The sequence below is a fragment of the Myotis brandtii genome, unplaced genomic scaffold (genome assembly GCF_000412655.1).
Source record: "Myotis brandtii unplaced genomic scaffold, ASM41265v1 scaffold36, whole genome shotgun sequence".
In the NCBI taxonomy this organism is placed as follows: Eukaryota; Metazoa; Chordata; class Mammalia; order Chiroptera; family Vespertilionidae; genus Myotis; species Myotis brandtii.
Window position 1 is genome coordinate 6,922,326 of NW_005363836.1, and position 9,598 is coordinate 6,931,923.

The following is a 9,598-nucleotide window of genomic DNA, read 5'->3' on the forward strand; positions in this document are numbered from 1 at the left end:
CTGCCCCTGCCCCGGGGCGAGGGCTGGTCTGAGGGCAGGACCCAGTCCATGCCTCGCGCTAGTCTCCCGTGGCCCTACCCTGGTAGGAAAGGCGTCTCCGTAGCTCCACTGTTGGAAATCGGCTTCATCCGGCCCCGTGTGGCCTGGAGAGAGTTGCACAACTTAGCTCCCTTAGAGGTGGTCTCAGGCTAGCAAATACCGATGTATATTGCACGTGCTCCTGCCTAGCTCATGCCCACCCCAGATCGGTCCCCTCACCCTCCCCTCTGGCTCTCCGCCTGTTCCTACAACACGCAGGCTCAGTCCACTTCAGGACTCTGCGCTTGCCCTTCCCTCGGGCAAGAACACGTCCTCCAGCTTTCCTTTCACTCCTGGATGTTCAATACACAGTTCTAGTCCCTTCTCAAGGGTCAACATCTGAGACTTCCCGGACCGCAAGAGTACACTTGTGCCATTTCTTTGTGAGTTATAACTTGGAGACCTTATGAGTCCATGACCTGCTACCAAGAAAGTGAGAGGTCCTTCCAGCCAAGGACTTTTAACTTTTGCTCATTGCTTTATCCCAGACCTGTGTGTGTCACAAAACAATGCTCAATAATCAATCTATTAAAACTTGTGGATGAAAGGGGCCACATGCTGACCTGAAGAGCTCAGGGAGGCCTGCATGACCTAAAGTCACCACAAAGGATGGTCTGAAATTAAACTTTAAAAGCAGTTATGTCCTAGGCCAGTATGTTCACTGACAAGGTCAACCTTTACCTTAACTGAGCCTATTTGTCTTTTTGCATGTATGATAACATACCCTTGAAATGTCTAGACCAGCTTAGGAAGAGCCACACTCAAGGGGCCAAAGAGCCGCATGTGGCTCGCGAGCCGCAGTTTGCCGACCACGGGTCTAGGTAACTTGTAATTTCCTTTTCTGGAGCCCCTGGGGCACAACCAAATATGCTGGGCGCCAGGACAGATACCACACATTCCTTCATTATCATGTTAATTGATCCTGCACCCACCTAAGTATGTGTCCATTTTACTTTTTATCCAGTCCCAGGGGTTTCCCCTGTTTTGCTTTAATCCCACCTCCTTAATCTATCACCAATGGATTTTATGTAACCCACCTACGTCCTTTGATTGCAATGTATAAATACAAATGTAACCCGCCATTCTCCAGAGCACTACCTCAATTCATTGAGGTTCTGCTTCCCGGCATATGTCCACAGTTTGGCTCAAATAAACTCACAAAAATTCTTTTCAGGTTTCAATGGTTTTTTATGTTAACTTACTTTAACAAAACAAAGCTATGTTGAGCATGCAAGAAAATAAAGCCCAACACACCCTGTTGGAGGTAAGTACTTTGAGTTGATAGTTCCATTGACAACCTTACCATTTATGAGCTGTGAAAAAGCTGAGCTAAATCTCCTTCCCTGTCTGTGGTTTGAAGATTATATTGCAAAAATATAGAATCCAGTGGTGGAAGCCATTTTAACTGAAGCTCTTCTGATATTGTCAAGAAATGCTGCATGCTTTTGATTTTGGAACTTTTTTTCCAGGCAAGTAGATATATATACCTCTTTTTATTTTGCTAAAAAAAGTTATTAAATGGTGGAAATGGGTTTTTGTATTTGTTTTGAGAGTTCAACCCAAACATCTCTTTTATGACAAAGTGTGACAGTTATATTTTTATATTAACACATTAATGAGGCTTTATTAAACCTAATTGGTTCCAGGCCCTAGTGGACACAAATATAAACAAAACAAGGCTTTTCCACCTTGCTCTATATCAGTGGTTCTCAACCTTCCTAATGCCGCGACCCTTTAATACAGTTCTTCATGTTGTGGTGACCCCCAACCATAAAATTATTTTCATTGTTACTTCATAACTGTAATTTTGCTACTGTTATGAATCATAATGTAAATATCTGATATGCAGGATGTATTTTCATTGTTACAAATTGAACATAATTAAAGCATAGTGATTAATCACAAAAACAATGTGTAATTATATATGTTTTCCGATGGTCTTAGGCGACCCGTGTGAAAGGGTCGTTCGACCCCCAAAAGGGTCGCAACCCACAGGTTGAGAACCGCTGCTCTATATGATGATAGAGCCAAGTCCTATTTATAAGAATCATAACACCTTGAGTCCCATGTCCGGCAATATGCTATGTACTTTTTATACCTTACTAGAGGCCTGGTGCACAAAAATCATGCATGGGGGGGGGCGTCTCTCAGCCTGGCCTGCATCCTCTCCAATCTGGGACCCCTCGGGGGATGTCCGACTGCCAGTTTAGGCCCAATCCCACAGCCTGACACCCTCTCGCAATCCGGGACCACTGGCTCCTAACCACTCACCTGCCTGCCTGCCTGATTGCCCGTAACCACTCTACCTGCTGGCCTTATCACCCCTAACCGCCCTGATCGTTCCTAACTGCTCTCCCCTAACTGCTCTCCCCTGCTGGCCTGATCGCCCCTAAATGCTCTCCCCTAACTGCTCTCCCCTAACTGCTCTCCCCTAACTGCTCTCCCCTAACTGCTCTCCCCTGCTGGCCTGATCACCCCTAACTGCTCCCCTGCTGGCCTAATCGCCGCTAACTGCCTCTGCCTAGGCCCCTGCCACAGTGGCTTTGTCCAGGAGGAGGACTGGATGACCAAAAGATACTTGGTCTATCCAGTCTAATTAGCGTATTCCCCTTTTATTAGCATAGATCATATTTTAGACTTGCAACAGTCCTGAGATAGATACCATTAGTGGTGGGCACTGAAATGTACTTCTTAGATCCCCTTCAGGAATGAAGGGCTTGTTACCCCCCAGCAGCCAAGAGTGTTGCCCACAGCCATCAGCTGTCAGCCCCCTTCTGGTATTGCATAGTCACCCTATCCCAACGGGGGCACATCCAATGACTAATCAACTCAGGGCTACAAATAGTATCTATCTCAGGATTGTTGGAAGGCCCAGCCTTCTCATCCCAACTTGAGACAATTCTTATGGATCATCCCATCTCCAGAACAACCTGTAACAGCTGAAGTATACCATTAAGACTGCATCCCAGCTCAACTTCTCCCTCTGCCCGATTCTTCCCTTCCTCACCAGTGATGACCCCAAGAGCCTTTCCTAATAAATCTGCAAACTAATCAAGTCTGCTTTCTGGGGAACCTAATCTGTGACATTATTCACATTTTTCTGATGAGAAAATAGCCTTAGAGAGGTTAAGATATTTGCCTAAGTCTGAACTGCAGAAAGTTCTATATAGAGAAGTATAAATAAGTATGATGGGAACAGGAAGGCTTGGGAAGGCTTTTTATAAGGGTTGACATTTGAGTTGAAGCATAACTTTGAAAAGCAGAGAAAAAAGACCATTCTCAGCTGAGGGAATGAGAGTGTGTGGGAAGATGAGAGGACTACAAGTACCCCAAGTGACTGGGCCTAGTGTCTTTGCAGCAAGCCCTAAAGGGGTAAGGGGAAAAGACCAGTTCATTGATGGTAAAGAAGGTAGTCAAGGAGATAAAACTATAGGCCTGGGCGTAGGTCCCTAATGAATAGAAGGGGATAAGAGACCCCGAGATCTTCAGTTATCTAAGAGAGGGAAAGAGGAGCTTCCTTGTTCTTGGCAAAATGAACCACTGCCAATCTAGCGAAGGCCAGTCTCAAAGTATAATATATCCTTATGTGGCCTTTCTTATTTTCATCTAGGTTCACAGAATATTGAAGATGGACAAGACTTAAAATCATCAAATTCCGGGGTTTGTATGATATTTTCTGAAGCACTGGTATTCTGTTTACAGATGCACTCTTATACCAGAATCCAGTACGTAACCCAAATAAAAAATGACATGGAATTGGGAAACTGCTGATATTTCCATCAGTTCCTTACCATGGCACATAAGGCATTGCCTCAAAACATGTTTAGAAAACCACTGATGTGGTTCATTCATTTATTTTTTCAATAAATAATGCCAGAAACTATAGTAGGGGCTGGAGATATAGTAGTGAACAAAGCAAGCATAGGCCCTATAATCTTACAGAGCCTGTAGTGTAGGGAGGGAGGCTGACTGACATTCAAGAAATAACAGATACATAGATTCAAACTGATAAGTACCATGAATGAAAAGTACAAGTTACTATGAGAATATGTCCATTATATTCAGAAGTACAAGTCTAAGGTTTCTAGATAGAAGGAAAAGGGAGGCCTTCCTGAGGAGATAATATTTAGGCAAAGGGTGGGAAAAACATTCCACAGACAGCCCTGGCCAGGTAGCTCAGTTGCTTTGTGATACGCCAAGTTTGTGGGTTTGATTCCTGGTCAGGGCACATGCAAGAAGCAATTAAGAATGCATAAAAAAGTGGAACAAATTGATGTTTCTCTCTTTCTCCCCCCTCCCTTCCTATCTCTAAAATCAATCAATCAATAAATAAAACTTAAAAACATTCCGCAGGCAGAGGAGTTGATGCAAAGCCCCTATGAGGATGGAACTTATTACTAATTTACTAATAAGTTACTAACACTAACAATACAACTACCAGAAAGAAGCCCCCACTTTTTCTATCAATATATAAAATCTGATGAAACAATGTATACTGTTTCTCTCATAAGATATTTTCCATGTCATTAGTTTTTAAAAACTCCAAGAGATACTTATGTATCTTTACTGATCCATTTTTCTATTTGGGCTAGTCCACTTTCATGCTATTATGAATGATTGGTTTGCTGAATGTCCTTGTGTCTAAATATGTGTCCAAATATTTTGGGGCTTGAATCTCTAAATCAATCAAGGTAGCTGATTGAATTTGTGGATAAATTAAAAGAGTCTAGGATTCCTGGAGTCTAGGAGTCCCAGGAGATGGAGGTATCGTTGGTGACCACAGGAAATACTAAAGTCGGAGCAGATTGAGGGGGGAAAAGTGAGTTTGGTTAGGCCCGTGGTCTGCAAACTGCAACTCGCAAGCCACATGCGGCTTTTTGGCCCCTTGAGTGTGGCTCTTCCACAAAATACCACATGCGGGCGCACATACAGTGCAATTGAAACTTCGTGGCCCATGCGCAGAAGTCGGTTTTCAGCCTGGGCGAGTCTATTTTGAAGAAGTACTGTTGATATTTGGCTCTGTTGACTAATGAATTTGCCGACCACTGGTAAGCTATGCTGTAAGAAGTTAATTCATACATCCAAATGAAGCCCAGGACTCATTTGAATATATATGTCTGGGATGCAGGCTCTAGGGCTAAGCTGGAGGTACAGGTTTGTGAGTTTTTAACATACAAGTAATAACTGGAACCTGGGTTTAGATTAGGTTATCCAGGGATGCACAGAGTGAAAAGAGCTGAAAATGAACAAAACCTGAGACACTGAAATTTGGAGGCAAGGAAAAAAGTGACAACTATAGAGAAACAAGAGGCTACAATAGTAAAAGAAAAACTGGGATAGAATTGTACTAACAAAAACCAGGGATGAGAAAATTTGAAAGAGGAAGTCATCAACATTAATTTATTGGACAAACTTACCAGATACCTATTTTGTGCCACACACCATGTTAAGCATTGGGGTGAACAAGACAAATCCTTTTGGAGCTTACTGTCTGGTGGGGAAGACATTGTTGTTCACTACTGAAAAGGTCAATATACTTGGCATATTTTAAAAATTATACCTTGTTTATTTCTAAAACACATATGTGGCTTAGGGAAAAAATAGTATAATAGGGTAAATGAAATTTAAAATAATTAAAATGGGAAAATTCAGGCAAAAGGAAAATAGAAGCAAGAAAAATAATGCACAATAATACATGTTCTAAGGTCCTGAACACTTGCTTAAAGCTTTCTGGCAGATATAACAAGGAAAAACAAGATCAGTTATGACAGGCTGAGTATACTTGGGATAACAAACCAGTTGCTCAGAGGAGGCATTACTATTCCTAGTGCTAAAACCACATACATTTTCCCAATGGTTTCTCAAAATGAGATCATGAATATAATGAACAGTGTTCTCAACAGCATCCTTATAGTAGGTCTGACAATTTTATGGGACTTTATTATATCTTGCATTCTAGACTCAAGGAAGTTCTCTAGGCTTGGAAGAGGTGAAAAGCATAGCCCAGGTAAGAAACTCTCTTATAAGCCTAATTTAGTACAAGAAAAGATTTACAAACATTTAAAATGATGAATAAATTATACGTTCTTCAGATGATCCTCCATTCTTTCATGATACTCCATTCATTTAGTTGATACAGTTTCTCACTGATCTCAACCCTCAGGGGCATCAAGTTAGTACTGGTTTCAACATTTACCACATCACAAGTCCAAAACCATTTTCCTCTTTTTCCACAATTCATTCACAGCAGGGGTAGGGAACCTTTTTTCTGCCAAGGGCCATTTGGATATTTAGAACATCATTTATAGGCCATACAAAATTATCAACTTAAAAATTAGCCTGCTATATTTGGTCAAACATTTAATTAACTCACCTCTAATGCCTTGGCAGGGCCAGACAAAATTATTTCGCAGCCATATACAGCCCATGGGCTAGACATTCCCCACCCCTGCTTTACAGGGTAAAGAACATTTTGAAAAAGTCCCTCAAAATGAATGCTAGAATTAGAAAATCACCATTTTGCAACCTGTAATGAAATAATTGATTTAGGCAATAATCATCAGTAGATAAAACTATTAGTTGAAAAAATCAGTAACTTTATAATGGAAGAATTAGGCCCTCACCATCTGAACCCATTAATCAATCTTTGTGTCATTAAAAGTAGGGCAACCAGATACTGTGTGGCACTCTCCTGCTTCCTTCCGTGTGCTTTCCCAGGCTACTTAAATGTGGTAGTTGGTTATATAGGTGTCTCCCAGTGAACTATTCCTTCTCGTATCCAGCCCTCGTGTAGTTCCCTCCCAATAAAAGAAGGCAGAAATGACACTGTACAAGTTTCAGTCCTAACACTTTAAAAGCCTGCAGCATTTTCTTTCAACCTTTTGGAACCCAGCTGCATACAGTAAGGAAGGTCAGGCTATCCTAGAGAGAAAGAACTGGGAGAGGCCCTAAAGGATGAGACCTTATAGAGAGAGAGTCATGGATGGTGATAAATGTAGTGCCTCAGCCAATAGTCAGCACCAAGCCAGTTATGTTAAAAAAACTTCCTGGACATTCCAGCACAGCCTAAGGGCCAGTTCAGTGCAACCTCATGAGTGACTCTAGACAACACAACATGAAGCAGAAGAACCATCCAGACAACCCACAAAATTATGAAAATAAATTGTTTTAAACCAGTAAGTTTTTAAAAAATTTTACTGATTTTGGAGAGAGAGGAAGGGAGAGGGAGGTAAACATTGATAGGCACAGAGACGCATTGACCAGGGCTATCAGTAAGTTGGGAGGTGATTTGGTATGCTACAAAATATAGTCCTCAGTAGCATCATGACTTTACAGTTAGATAACTGCACCTGCTCCCATACTCATGAACAATCTCACTTCAATGTCCATAGGTCCTGTAGCAGAAGTTCACCTTGGTGAGAGACAGAGAACTGAAGGAACTTAAACCCAAAAGGGCTCATCTGATAAACCTATACCTGTATAGTTGCTCTCATAAGTAACTATGCCTCCATAATTTTGCCAAACATAATTTTTCAGACATGAATTATTGAAATCATGATCTACTTAGCACTTTAAGCCATATAGGGGGATGGACTGATATCCTGGTATCCATTTGTGACATGCAAAGCACTGTAGGACTATGCATCTGGCCGGGCACATTATCTGCACCAAAAATTGGGGAATAGTGATACTGTACATTTACTATGTACTTTGTATCTTTAAAGTATTTGGTTTCAGAACAATTCAAGAAGGGGCTCATTATGCAGATGAAGAAACTGAGGTCAGAGAACGTGCCAAGGTCACACAGATAGTGAGTGGCAGAGCCAGTATTCAAATGTAAGCAATTTAACTGTAGTAGATTGACTGCATTAATGGCCTTAATTGTTCACATTTTTGTAGCCACAATTTCTGCCATGTGACTTGCACTCTTCTCATTAAAAGTAGAATCTAGCCCAGCCTAGTGTGGCTCAGTTGGTTGAGGGTTCTCCCATGCACCAAGAGGTCACCTCGATTCCCCATCAGGGCACATGCCTGGGTTGCTTGCTCGATTCCCAGTAGGGGGCATGCAGGAGGAAGCCAATGGATAATTTTCTCTCACTGATGTTCCTATCCCTCTCATCCTCTCCCTTCCTCTTTCTATAAAATCAATAAAAACCTTTCTTTTAAAAAGTGGAATCTAAAGGCCCCCTCCCCCCTTTCTGAGTTCCACCTTATGTAACTTGCTTTGGCCAGTGAAAATTAGCAGATAGAACACATGCAGATGTGAAAACAACTTGCTCCTCTTCCATGACCAAGAGAACATGCCTGGATTAGCCTGCTGAAGAACACAAGAAACAGTTGATTTGCTCCAGTCATCTCAGAAGAAGTTAGCCTAGATCAGCTCAACCCAAGACAAAGGGTGAGCCCAGCCAAAGTCAGAAGACCTGCCTAGCCAACCCACAACTGATTGCATGTAAGTCCAGGAGATCAGCCATGGCCTGAATAGCAAAACTCAACAGACTTGTAAAATAAATAAATGCCCTTGTATACCCATGAGGGGGATATTTCGGTTGTTACATGGTCTAATTATAGCAAAAGTAACTGATATACTGGTTCTGGAGTCCATACTCCTCATGACTATATTGCTTTTCAAAGGGTTGTGACTAGATATATTCAGCAGAGTTAGGAATTTGAGACTAGAGTTTGGAAGAGACCTTATGGGTAGTGAAATATCCTTGAGAATCATTTTAAAAGAAGTGACAGTTGAGCCGTAACCGGTTTGGCTCAGTGGATAGAGCGTCGGCCTGCGGACTGACGGGTCCCAGGTTCGATTCCGGTCAAGGGCATGTACCTTGGTTGCGGGCACATCCCCAGTAGGGGGTGTGAAGGAGGCAGCTGATCGATGTTTCTAACTCTCTATCCCTCTTCCTTCCTCTCTGTAAAAAAATCAATAAAATATATTAAAAAAAAAAAAATAAGTGACAGTTGAAAGAAAGGCAGTGAAGGAGCTCCCTAATTGAGACTATGTACAGGGGAGGGCAAAAGCAGGTTTACAGTTGTGAATACATGAAATATATAGTTTATTCTCTTATTATTATTTATTATTGTATTACAGTGGAACCTTGTTTCTCAAACTTAATTCATTCTGGAAGGCTGTTTGAGAAGCAATTTGTTAAAAAAAAAAATGAATCATTTTTTCCCCAAAAGAAATAATGTAAATTGAATTAATCCATTCCAGATCCCCAATAATTCTGTTTTAACCTTTCTTATATACAATTTATGTCTAATGTACTGTTTAATTTATAAATACTTTTCTTACATTTGTCAAACCACCCCCTACTGCCTTATACGAATTTTTCATGTATCACTGCCTCAGAAATGCTATAACTGCTTTTCATTTATCCCAGTGGTTCTCAACCTTGGCTGCACATTAGAATCACCTGGGAATCTTTTTAAAATCCTGACTTCTGGGCCTCATCCTCCGGAAATTCTGTTTCTTTGTTATGGGGTGGGGCCACAATATTAGTAACAAAGAAACAGA